Source organism: Melitaea cinxia, chromosome 10 (assembly GCF_905220565.1).
Source record: "Melitaea cinxia chromosome 10, ilMelCinx1.1, whole genome shotgun sequence".
Classification (NCBI taxonomy): domain Eukaryota; kingdom Metazoa; phylum Arthropoda; class Insecta; order Lepidoptera; family Nymphalidae; genus Melitaea; species Melitaea cinxia.
The window spans coordinates 12556603-12569402 of record NC_059403.1 but is presented as its reverse complement, the minus strand read 5'-3'; positions in this window follow the sequence as shown (position 1 = coordinate 12569402).

Here is a 12800-nt window from a genome sequence, read left to right as displayed (position 1 = left end):
AAATTTCAAATTTCAAGTACTGTGTGACTACGGTACTAAATAATATAGCCACCCCCTCTCTTCCCGTGGGTTTCGTAAGAGGCGACTAAGGGATAACACAGTTCCACTACCACCTTGGAATTTATAAAGCCGACCGATGGCAGGATAACTATCCAACTACTGGTCTAGAAATACACGGGCCGAAGATGGACAGCAGCGTCTTCGGTGCGACAAAGTCAGCCCTGCGGTCACTAACCCGCCTGCCCAGCGCAGAGACAATGGGCAACACAGAGAGTTCACACCATTTTTGGCGCGAACTTGTGGAGGCCTATGTCCAGCAGTGGACTGTATAGGCTGTAATGATGATGATGATCCAATTTCAAAATAATTAAAAAGTAGAAAAAAAAAAGTTTTATGTAACAGTATTTATGGCCAGACTAGTTACAAAGATAATATTCAATTCATCCTATTTAAGCGAGATATTCAAGTTAGTTATGCGAATTTAATCAAATCATCAATTTTAATGATTCATGTCAGAAATATGTAATAATCATAGATTTAGATTTAATACAACAACTCTATAATTATTTCATAGAAAGAGAAACATTTGCTTCGGGCGTCATTATTATATTTTAATTGAAATATTGCTTTGGAACAAATCGAGGTAAATAATTTTGAAGTTGAATTAATATTTTATTTACTATATCTGTCACCTTTATTAATATTTATAGAGAATATGTTTTTATAGTATATAACGGTAACGGTATGATGCGAAGTTGTTGATTTTTGTTAAGTAAATCCGACTCCCTGAGCTCATACTAAAGGCCAAGAAAATCAAAAAATTTCCTTGAACCATTACTATTAGATTTTTACAAACCTTATAAGAAGCAGTTTAAAATAAGCAATTTAAGAATTTGTTTTGTTTTTTTTTTTTACTACATCATTTAGTCCGAGGTGAACTTACTATAATCACTGGACTAAAAGAGACAGAACATGTTTTGTATAGACTCCTATTTGTTGCAAGTTTCAAATACAATACAAATTGAAAATAAAGCCAAAACGAAAACAAGAAGAAGGAGAAACTATAACTTCTCCATTAGTACTCTGTAAAAAACGAGGTGAAAAGTTTGATTTTAAAAATCAATGTTTATTTTGTGACGAAGTTGCTGATGAGGCTGCAGAGGAAAAAAAATTTTACCACCTGCTCCAGAAGATTTACTAAATACAATTTTCTGCAACTGCAAGAGTGGTTGTAGTTCGCGATGCGGATGCAGGAAAGCGTGCTTGCTATGCTCTTTAGCTTGTGGCCAATGTAATGGATAAGCTTGTCTCAATGCTCTACCATATCAGAGCGACATTAACGAAGATGGAACCTTTGACCCCGAAATCATGGAAGAACTTGAGACAAATGTCGTTGAAGACGATAATGAAGACCAGTTTGAAATTTACCAGCAGCCGGAAGACGACGATGAAAAGAAAGAAGATGATTAAAATTATAAATTGTAGTTTTTGTACCCTTTATTCCATTTTTTACTTTTAATAAAAATAAATGTATTGAATGATATTTTTTCAATAAAAAGATTAATTCAGAATTTATTTGTTTTTTTTTCAACATGTAAAAAGTTATTAATATTAATTGGGTTAAAATTCAAACATAATTCCTATATTTTAATTAACAATTCTGCAATTACATGGGCAGGTAAGTGTTGTTAAATAAATTAATACTGAATAAAAAGTGGATAGGTTAGGAAAAAAATGATAAAATTTTTAATTAATGTTAAAATGTTAATAAAAATTGACAAATATTTATAATCATTGGTTTATCGATAGTTCATCAACTATATATGGCGCATTTTTGACCGGAGGCCCCGGTTGACCTGAAATGATGCTGTGACCGCGCGCTCTCCGCCCTCTATCTCGAAAACGGTTCACCGTATAAAAAAAAATTAAACAAAATTTGTAGAAAATTTTGTATTCAACAATACTGATAATAAATACAAATAGCAAAAAACCAATAGGAAATGAGATATTTACAAAAAAAGCGCAAAAAACCGATTTTTCTGACGTTTGACTTGACCTTGAAATTTAATAGTTGCGTATACCCTACCATAGGTTTGGAGACCACTTTTAGGGTGTCAATATACAAGTATTTACAGACTTACAGCTGGGTATCTCGAATTCCGAGGTGAACTTACTATAATGACTAAACTAAAAGACAGAACATGTTTTGTATAGACTTTATTTGTTACAAGTTTCAAATAGAATGCAAATTGAAAATAAAGCCAATGGCTTTCATAGTCACAAACACTGACATATTTGTTAAATTCACTAGGATTTACATCGATACAGCTCCTGCGAAACGTGGCCTATATTAACTCTAAACCCTCCGATCGCAATATCATCACGTTTTGGGTGCGATTCATATTTTAGTAAAATCTCGATATGGAAAAATCGTTAATTTTACTCTGAAAAATATATACTAATTGTACCCCACCAGAAACATTTCACATGGCTCACAAAGACACACATTTATCAGATCTCATGCGATGATTAAGCCAAGCTTCTAACTCTACACGCCCTAATTTCACGAATTAAATACCTTTGCCAAAATGTGTGACTTGGCGTCGCTTGATTTCGCTAGCGTGACATGGGTAAAAGGTGAAAAATTTATACACTATTGATTACTTTCCATGGATCATATTTTATTAATTTTGGGAATTCAACGCATTTTTAAATACATGTTCTATTTTTTTTTTTATGACACTAGGTCGGCAAACAAGCGTACGGCTCACCTGATGGTAAGCGATTACCGTAGCTTATAGACGCCTGCAACACCAGAAGCATCGCAAGCGCGTTGCCGACCCAATCCCCAATCCCCTCAGGAGCTCTGGTCACCTTACTCACCAACAGGAACACAATACTGCTTGAAAACAGTATTATTTTCCTGTGATCTTCTGTAAGGTCGAGGTACTACCCCAGTCGGGCTGCTCCATATTTTGAGCAGGAAATTCCTGCTGTGCCCTACCTCAGTTATCTTGACTGATATATGTTCAAAAGTCTCGAAAACCTGAAATGATCTCAAACTAGACGACTACTGAGTTTACGAAATAGTTTTTAAATCTAATATAAAGTAAATATAAATATAGGACGTTTACGTTCATTTTAATTTTTATTACGAAAATCGGAATTTAGTTAAGGGCGACATTAGTAAATATCTATTTTATTTTTTCAAAGAAGTAAATGTGACCAGTAAATACTATTTAAATCAAACTTAACATTTACACTACAATCAGGAATATGCATGATTTATTTATATCTCTAATCAATACATCATCATTTTCATCTTTATAATGTAGAAAAAAGAAAATAAATAGACTTAAAAATATTGACATTATTTTAAAACTGATATTTAAAAAATTTAATAAATTTGAGCCGTTCAAACGCGACATTTATTTATTTATTAGACATGTCCCGTGTTTGTTTACTTAAAACGACGAAGAAGCTAAAAACCTAACCTATAAGTATTGTCTACCGAAGTGCAAAAACACTATTACGAGTACAACCGATAAAGAATTGTTTGTATTCCAAACAATGTCAAAGTACGAAAACTTTAGAATAAGATGATAAAAAAGGATTATGTATTTCTAAGATGTGTTTATATTGTTGTGAAGATCATTTTAATAACACTCCAAGTAATAGCATAAGATTTCTTTCAGATATAATGCTCAGGTATGAATAGCATAAGATTTCTTTCAGACATAACGCTCGAGTATGATTTGAGTTTTAACCACACATATATTTCCATTTTTGTTGTGTGGTTAAGACAGTAAAGAATATAACAACTCCCTTTCTTCCCGTGGGTGTCGTAAGAAGCAAATTCAATTAAGGGATAGCACAGTTACACTACCAGCTTGGAACTTAAAAATCCGACCGATGGTGGGATAACCATCCAACTGCTTACTTTCAAATACACAGGCCGAAAACGGCAGCAGCGTCTTCGATGCGACAAAGCCAGACCTGCGGTCACCAACCCAGCGTGGTGACTATGGGCAAGACAAATGAGTTCGCGCTAATTTTGGCTACGTAAGTAGGTACTCAAAGAAAATTAAATTGCATTGAATCGGAATATCAACTTATTGTAATGATATAGGCGTAAAATAGGAGTTTCGGAGCAATCTTAATGACAAATTAAGCTTTGGTTATGTATTTGTACATTGTAAACTGTTGTGAAAATTGTGTGCTCGGGTCTAAAATATAGCATATAACATAATAATTACTCTGCAGGTGTCACTACTCTGCGCTGTAAAATCAAGATTTGATGCAAAATAGTATATCACCGAAAATGTATCTATTACCGGTAGATTATCCGACTGTACTTTGATAAAAACAATTTTATTCATCGTCCTCGATTGGTGATAAATCTAGATTTACTAGAGATAGGCACAGGAATACAGATTTAAACATTTTTTTTACCGATACTATTAACTTAGTATGAACATCGACTCCAATAAATCCAATATCGTGTCATCTGACGTCATGTTTCATTTCGACCAATAGTGAAGCGTTTTAAAAAATAGTTAGTTATATATATTTTGTTAATATTAATTAGTTATATTATTTAAACTACCAAAATATTTATAATAGTTATAAATATTTTGGTAGTTCAAATAATAACTGAATAAAAAATTACCTTTTAATTAAAAAGAATCGAGAATTTTTTTTGATATTTTTTTTTTTGCATATTATGTAAAAATACAAGTACCTTTAAGTTCACATATTAATTCGATTGAATTAATAAATGTACCTGTGTTGTCTAAAATTTGATAAATGAAAAAAAACCGTCATAATTGTTTTTAAGTAGAAGAATTGTCCTACTACGTGATGAATATTGTAAAGAGGAATACGGGAACCCCGACTATATTACTAAAAATATAGCAATTACTTAAATACAATTAACCAAATCACTTTAACTGTCTTCAATGCCTATATTATATTTATTCTTATAACACGTGGTTCAATAAGTCCCGAGACTAAGTACTAAAAAAAGGTCTTTTTTAAACGGTTTTATTTAGCTCACCCCGTTTGTTTTATTTTTTATTCTTGGGTCAAATTTAGTAATTCAAATTTCACCCTCTTCCTGTCAACCGATTAATCTGAAATTTTGTATACACTTTGGATTTTGGTGACAATACAATCATGTTTATTCATTATCATTATAAATTCAAGATGGCCGCCGCTACAAAATGGTGGATAATTTATGTTTTATTAATCCCATCAATATGGGTATCAAATGAAAGGGCTCAACAAGCAGAATACAATATACTATAAAAAATTGAAATCGAAGATGGCGGCCGCTACAAAATGGCGGATAACGTAGGTTTTATCAATCCCATCAATATGGGTATCAAATGAAAGGGCTCAACAAGCAGAATACAATATACTATAAAAAATTGAAATCTAAGCTGGCCGCCGCTACCAAATGTCTGATAACAATTTTTTATCAATCCCACCAATATGGGTATCAAATAAAAGGGCTTGACAAGAAGAATACAGTGCACTATACAACCTCAATATTTAAGATGGGCCTTGCAATAATGAAGCACTAAATGAATTAAACAGAATGTGAAATAAAAACTAAAAACTAGAAAATAAAAATAGGTAAAAAAACTTTTTAAGTTAAACGGTTTTATGTTAAACATACATTGCAATGTTTAAGATAAATGTACTAAAAACCAAAAAATAATAAAATAGATACAGTCGTGGGAATTATAAACATATGCATAGACTAGACTAAAATAAAACCGTGGGGCACGTCAATTGTCTACAAATTATCGACTTAATGTGCGATAGAAGAATCGTTTAATTCGTCGTTAAAATAGGCAGTTGGCCCGCAGACGGTGAGTAAATTACTTACTATTTTCTTGCTCATGGAAATTCCAATATTTATACTCTCCATGTAAATAAAAGAGATGTTTCAACTAGTTTATCGTTGGACATTCACACTGCTGGCTGGCGAGGAATCGTTTCACTGCTCGTAGTTTGTCTTTAATCGACAAAACATATGATAAAAGTACTACTCGCTCACCACTATGAAACCCTAAAACTCGCTTATAATCGAGCTTGCTAGCTTGTTTCCACATTCTAGCCCTACTTATCACACGTCCATCGTTGTCGGTTGAACAACTGCCTAATTATAGTGTAACATTACAAAACAAACATTTTAATCAACGATTGTAGACAATTGACGTGCCCCACGGTTTTATTTTAGTCTAGTCTATGCATATGTTTATAATTCCCACGACTGTATCTATTTTATTATTTTTTGGTTTTTAGTACATTTATCTTAAACATTGCAATGTATGTTTAACATAAAACCGTTTAACTTAAAAAGTTTTTTTACCTATTTTTATTATAAAATTAATTTTTATTCATCAACATAGTCTCCTCCAAGAGCGATACAGTCCCTCCAACGCTTTTCTAACTTTTCTATCCCAAGTGTGTAGAACGATTTGTCTTTGGCTTCAAAATAAGCCTCCGTTGCTGCGATAACTTCACTATTTGAGTCAAATTTCTTACTATACGGTTTTATATATATACGGTCGAATTTAGTAAGTTGAATTCGGTTAAAAATAATTATAATTTAAGACAATTTAAAACTTGAATCAATAAAAGCTCATTTCACTGTAATTGAAGTGAAACTGCGATATGTCCCATTATCAGAAAAAATTGAGTGCCATTAAAACCAACATGCTAGATAATGATGATAGCCATAGCGATTTCCCCCGATCGGGATTAAAAATCTAAGTGCATTTTAAATATAAACTTAATAGCGTGGTATTGTGCTATAAAATCTTAAATCTGTAAAACGCTTAGAGAAATAAGCTTGATGTTAAAGTGTTTATCATTACACAACGATAAATCGTCTCCAGTAAATTTTCGGTAATGTTATGTTTCACGATTTATCTGCAGTGTGTTTACTGTATGAATTATAAAATTATAAATAGACGTTTATTCTTACTGCTTAGTTTAAAGTATTTGATATTTTATTTTTCTTTATATAACTAGGTCAGCAAACAAGCGTACGACTGATAAGCGACTACCGGAGCTTATGGACGTCTGCAACACCAGAAGCATTACTAGCACGCTGCCGACCCTATCCTCAATTCCCCCCAGGAGCTCTGGTCATCTTACTCACTAGCAGGAACACAACACTGCTTGAAAGCAGTATTAATAATTTTCTTTTTGTGGATTGTTTAGCTTTTTATTCTCTACACTGTTCTATCTTTTTGTAAATGGAGACTTTTTTGGTTTGAATCTTATAATTAATTTATGGATAAAAATAAATTACGTTTCGTTTTCATAAATACAAAATATTAATCAAAAATAAATAAAGTCACGCAATGTCAGAACATCGACGATGATGTAATGACATGAAATTGTAACATATGTTATCAAGAGAGTCATAAAATAAAATTAACCTGATAAGATGATGAAGATAAATTCAATGATAATATAATCTAGAAAGAAAAAACCTTATTTGTACGTTATTGTAGCCAATAATCCGAGCAGTAATGATTTTTCGTTTATGAAAAATAACTCCAATGTACGATATTATTGAGTTTGATCGCAAACGAAAAAACTGATTTCAACTATTTGCATCAACAAGTTATACAACGTAGGTAGGCGTAAAAAACAGATACACATTCTTAGGGATAACTCTAACTATAACTATTCTCCTTCAAATGATATCACACGAAAAGCACTAGCTTTAGGTGTGATATCCCCTCAAAATCAGTACACCCAGAAAAAATTATAAGGCAAGACACAAAAATACAGTCGAATTGAGAAGATTCTCCTTTTTAACCACTTCCTAAAAATGAGGAGCTTCTCAATTCGATTATATTTTTTTTAAATCTATTACTTCAGAACTTTTGACTGGGTGGACCGATTTCGATAATAAAAAAATTATCGAAAGGTGGTGCGTGTCATTTAGTCCCATTTAAATTTATTTGAGATCTAACAACTACTTTTCGAGTTATATCTAATAATGAATTTTTACTTGACTATTTTTTTGTCAGCCTACGTTGTATTACACCGCATAACTTTTTTTATTGGATGTACCGATTTTGATGATTTTTAATTTAATCGAAAGCTGATTTTTATCGTGTGATCACATTTAACTTTTTGAGTAATCTTTGATAAGACGTAAACTTGTTTAGACGTAATTTTTTTATTTTATTTTTTTATTGATTGATGGTTTGCTACCTTGACTTTTTGTTATTTTTGGTGAGGTTTTATTTTGAATGTAATTTTTTTCAACGTTTGTTAAGTGGGTGTAGTTGCCTTATGGCAAAAAAAAATATGTTCATTTCATTATATTTCAAGGAACATAAAATAGAAATATTCTTAGTTTCATTTTCGTTGAATCCTTCAAATGCTTTCAGCAACTGAAAGCATTCTTGACAGTAGGAAGGTTCTACTTAAGCGTCTTGCTGACGTTTTTGTAATCAAGGTAACTGTTTCTACATGTTTCTAAGTCTACCCCTGTATTTAAACACTTCACCACCCCTTCTTCGCACCGCTCCATTACCGAAAGTACTCAAAAGCACCCTTTAATAAATACTTACCCTTCTTAGAATGTAATTAGAATATTGTATTGCGCTAATAGCCTATTCACGTTTTGAAATACTATAATAGTTAGTAAAGTAGAACATTTGTTTTAATTGTCTTTACAACAAACATTACGTTATTATATAAACTCATATAGGTTTGATAACTATTGTTTGTTGTATGTTGTTGACATTTAGCTATCGACTCAAACTTTCTCTTTGGATTTTTATCCAAAGGGTTCTTAAAGCTACGAATATTTTATATTTAAAATTAAAGAAATGAAACGTGAATCATGTACCCGATTCGGAGACTGTTATATTTCTGACTCCAATAAAATATATTAGTATATTCATGACTCTACAAAACAAATCAAAGAATTAATTAATATCTATGTTTTGACTCTGTATTTAATTCTATGAACTGCCCGATGGCAATGCTAAGTCAGCAGAACAGTAACATACTAATCTAAGACGAAGGGCTGGGATGCATGCATAACTATCCATCGTCATATACCTATTTATATCACAACCGACTTAAATTTAAATTGACAAGTACACTTCGGAGAGTGTGCGCAGGAACTCCACGACCTGATTCCTCCCAACCCCTTCCACCTTCGAACAACCAGACGCACTGCGTTACGCTACCCTTATATGGTTGATATACCTACTATACGCACTAAGCGATTCGCTAGTAAATTCTTGATGCGTACGGCTAAAGAATGGAACTGTCTACCAGCGTCTGTGTTTCCGGAAAACTATAACCTGGGGATCTTTAAGTCGCGAGTGAATAGGCTACTTCTAGGTAAGCGTGCTCCATCCTAGACCACATTCTCACTTAACATCAGGTGAAATAGTGGCCAAAGGCAAGCCTATCTAATTATAAAAAAAGACAAGTAATCGGAGTAGGTAGTCGAAAAATAATCAATAAATGGGCATTATTAGAAATAACTCAAAAAAAAAAAACTCGTCAGAATTCGAATTTAGAACGTCCTCCTTTTTAGTTGGGTTAAAAATCTGTTACTTAAGCACCATCGCTATGAATTCTATATAGGGAATATTAACCTTACATAACATTAACATTTATACGCACGGATATTATTAAAAAAATAAGTGAGAGCGTTACAAAAGTTCGTGAATATTACATTCGGTTGACCGCGGATAGTCCGAAGGGAAATTAGGATTCATTACTGCGAGATGAAGTCACTAAAAATTTCCTAGAAATAACCGTTATGAAGATTAGTTTTATTACTAACAAGCTCTCGACTTTTCACAATTACAACTCTCTCATTTTTAAATAATAAATAGTGTTATTTGTTAAAAGTCTAGACATTTGTGATCCTTATTAAGATACGGTATTGCTACGTAAAAAGTTTTGAAACATATTAATTGTACCATCATCTAATCAGCATCTAAATTACCTGTTATAGTTGAAAGCATCTTTTTAATATTTAATTTGATTATCTTATACAATTAATATATTACGTAACTAGCTGCGCTCACGACTTCGTTCGCGTAGAATTTAAGATAAAAGTTATTGTTCAATTCGCAGAGTTATAAAATAAATATATTTCTTAAATAGAATTAGCCTAAATTGCTCCTTATTACATCAGCTATCTGCCGGAAGCCGGAACAAATAAAAGGGACAGAATTTTTTTATGTTATATTGGTATTATGTATCGTGTATCCATATGCATTTAGTAAAAAGCGGTTCTTTAATACTACAAACAGACACTTCAATTTTATTTATTTTAATAGATGAAAGTAGAATGTCGTTCAACTCTGTGTAATTTAATAGTAATAAAAGTTTAATAACATATGAAATCCTTATCATGCGGCTTTGATATAATTCTATATTTATAATATTTTATTATAATATTATAAAAAACTGACTTTCGAAAAATTCTTTCGACTTCAATAGCCTATTTGTTAAAGAAAATTACAGGCAACACTTGATAGTACTAAATATCGTAGTAAAGGAACAAAATCAAAGACCATAAATCCTAAATTGGATTGGCTAGAGGACGGTTCTCTCCATTTTGATATCCCTCGGGATAATGATGTGCTTCCATTAGCGAAAAACTCAAATGCGAGAAATTAATGAGATATTACAACGTCCTCGGTAAGGTATACATTTTTAAAGCTACCCTACCCTTAATAGTCGTAAAAATGACGTTCGCGTCTAAAATAGACTGTAGAAAAATTAATAATTAACAAGTGTTTTTCAATTTTTGGAAACTGTTCTTGTTATGGTTTACTAAATATGTGCTATTTATAAAAATCAATTTATAAAAATATCATATTCTGTTTGTTTCCATGAAAATAAATAAATGAAAATCACACATATTATTTTATACATTTAAATTAAATTTAACTAAGTTAAGGATATTTTAATTAGATTTATGGCTTATTGATTTAGAGTCGTTGCAGAGATCATAATACCGAGAGTTTCAAAAGTCACGTATTTAGTTTGGGAAGCGTTGATTATGTTCGTAAAAATTTAAAAACTTGTATATAAATTAAAGATTAACGATAAGTTGATGTCGTTGTATTCAATTTATGTTACTCTTTCATCCTTGTAATATATAGTAAAGCTGTAAAATTGTTGACGAAATATATTTTCAATACTTAGTAATATCTGAGTTGCTTTCCAAACCACTAACCGTCTGTGTCTTACATGTTATACACCCTAAGAAAAAATCTTCTGCTAGCCTTATTAATATAATATCAAGGGAGTGGAAATTCTAAGATTTCAGAGCACCTGAAGTAATTAAAATGTATACTTATAAATATAAAAATAATTTCAACAAAGTTACAAGGATGTATTTTCGTATACTTCATTTCATATTTAATCCTGCGCTATGCCCCGAGACTTTCGTATTTATAATTCAAAAAGGACGAACTACAGACAAACTTTTCTCTTCTGATTATTGTATTCTACCGTCTCATTTTATATATGTTCCCGGTTTTTAAAAAATTCTCTCACTATCGCGGTTAACTAAAATGTTATCACACACTCCTAATTTTTGTTTACTTGTATATTATTAGTAGGTAGACAATAACATTTTAGACAAATATCTAACAAGAGTACTTACAGAATCATAATAACCAAAAAGATAATACCACAATGATAGACATGCACACTTTGAAGGAAATGTTATTTTAAAAATACCTGGTCAATAATAAAATATAGACGGCGCTTCAACCGAATATAAAAGTCATCATATCAAAAATTTCGATCTAGCGGGTACATCGTCTCATGGGTTAATTGGCTAGAGTGCCGATACGGTTAGTCGGAGACGCGGGTTCGATCCCCGCTGGAGCAGTCAATTTTTGATATGATATTTAAAAATGTTTAGAATACCTACCTGGTCAATTAAACAGACGGACAGACGACAGGACTGTCATGCGAACTATCGAACCCGTGGAGTTTAAATAATCGTATCATCGTCATCATTTCAGCCTATCACAGTCCATTGCTGGACATAAGCCTCCACAAGTTCGTGCAAAAAAATAGTGTAAACTCATGTGTTTTGCCCATTGTCACCACGTTGTTGAGGCGGGTTGGTGACCGCAGGGCTGGCTTTGTCGCACCGTAGACGCTGCTGCCCATCTTCGGCCTGTGTATTTCAAAATCAGCAGTTCAATGGTTATCCCACCATCCTACGACACCCACGGGAAGAGTGGGGGTGACTATATTCTTTACTGCCGTAGCCACACAACAGAATAATTGTATGTATACTGAAAATTTGTACCTTTTTTAAACTTTACTTTTTTTACATTTAAAAAAAATATATTCGAATTTGTAAAGCCCTTCTCGACTTTTTCGCTTAGCATTTGTATTGAGGTAGGGCACAGCAGGCTACTCAAAATCTGAAGCAGCCTGGCTGGGAAAGTAACTCAAACTTACAGAAAATCACAGCTTATACTGCATTGTATAGTGTTGTGTTCCTTTGGTGGGTAAGATGGCCAGAGCTCCTGAGGAGGGTGCTATGTGTGAGGTGTTGCAAGCGTCTATACGCCTTGGTAATTGCTAACCATCATGTGAGCCATACGCTTTTTTTTTTTGGTATCGCAAGGGAACCCATTTACGGGTGACATCCAGGACGCCCAAGTAGGCAGTCTTAGACCGTATGTTGACTTCAGCACTTGGAGTGCAATACCGACCAAATCCCTGCGGGTCCCGGATCTGCTGGCAACAGGATCCCTCCAGCG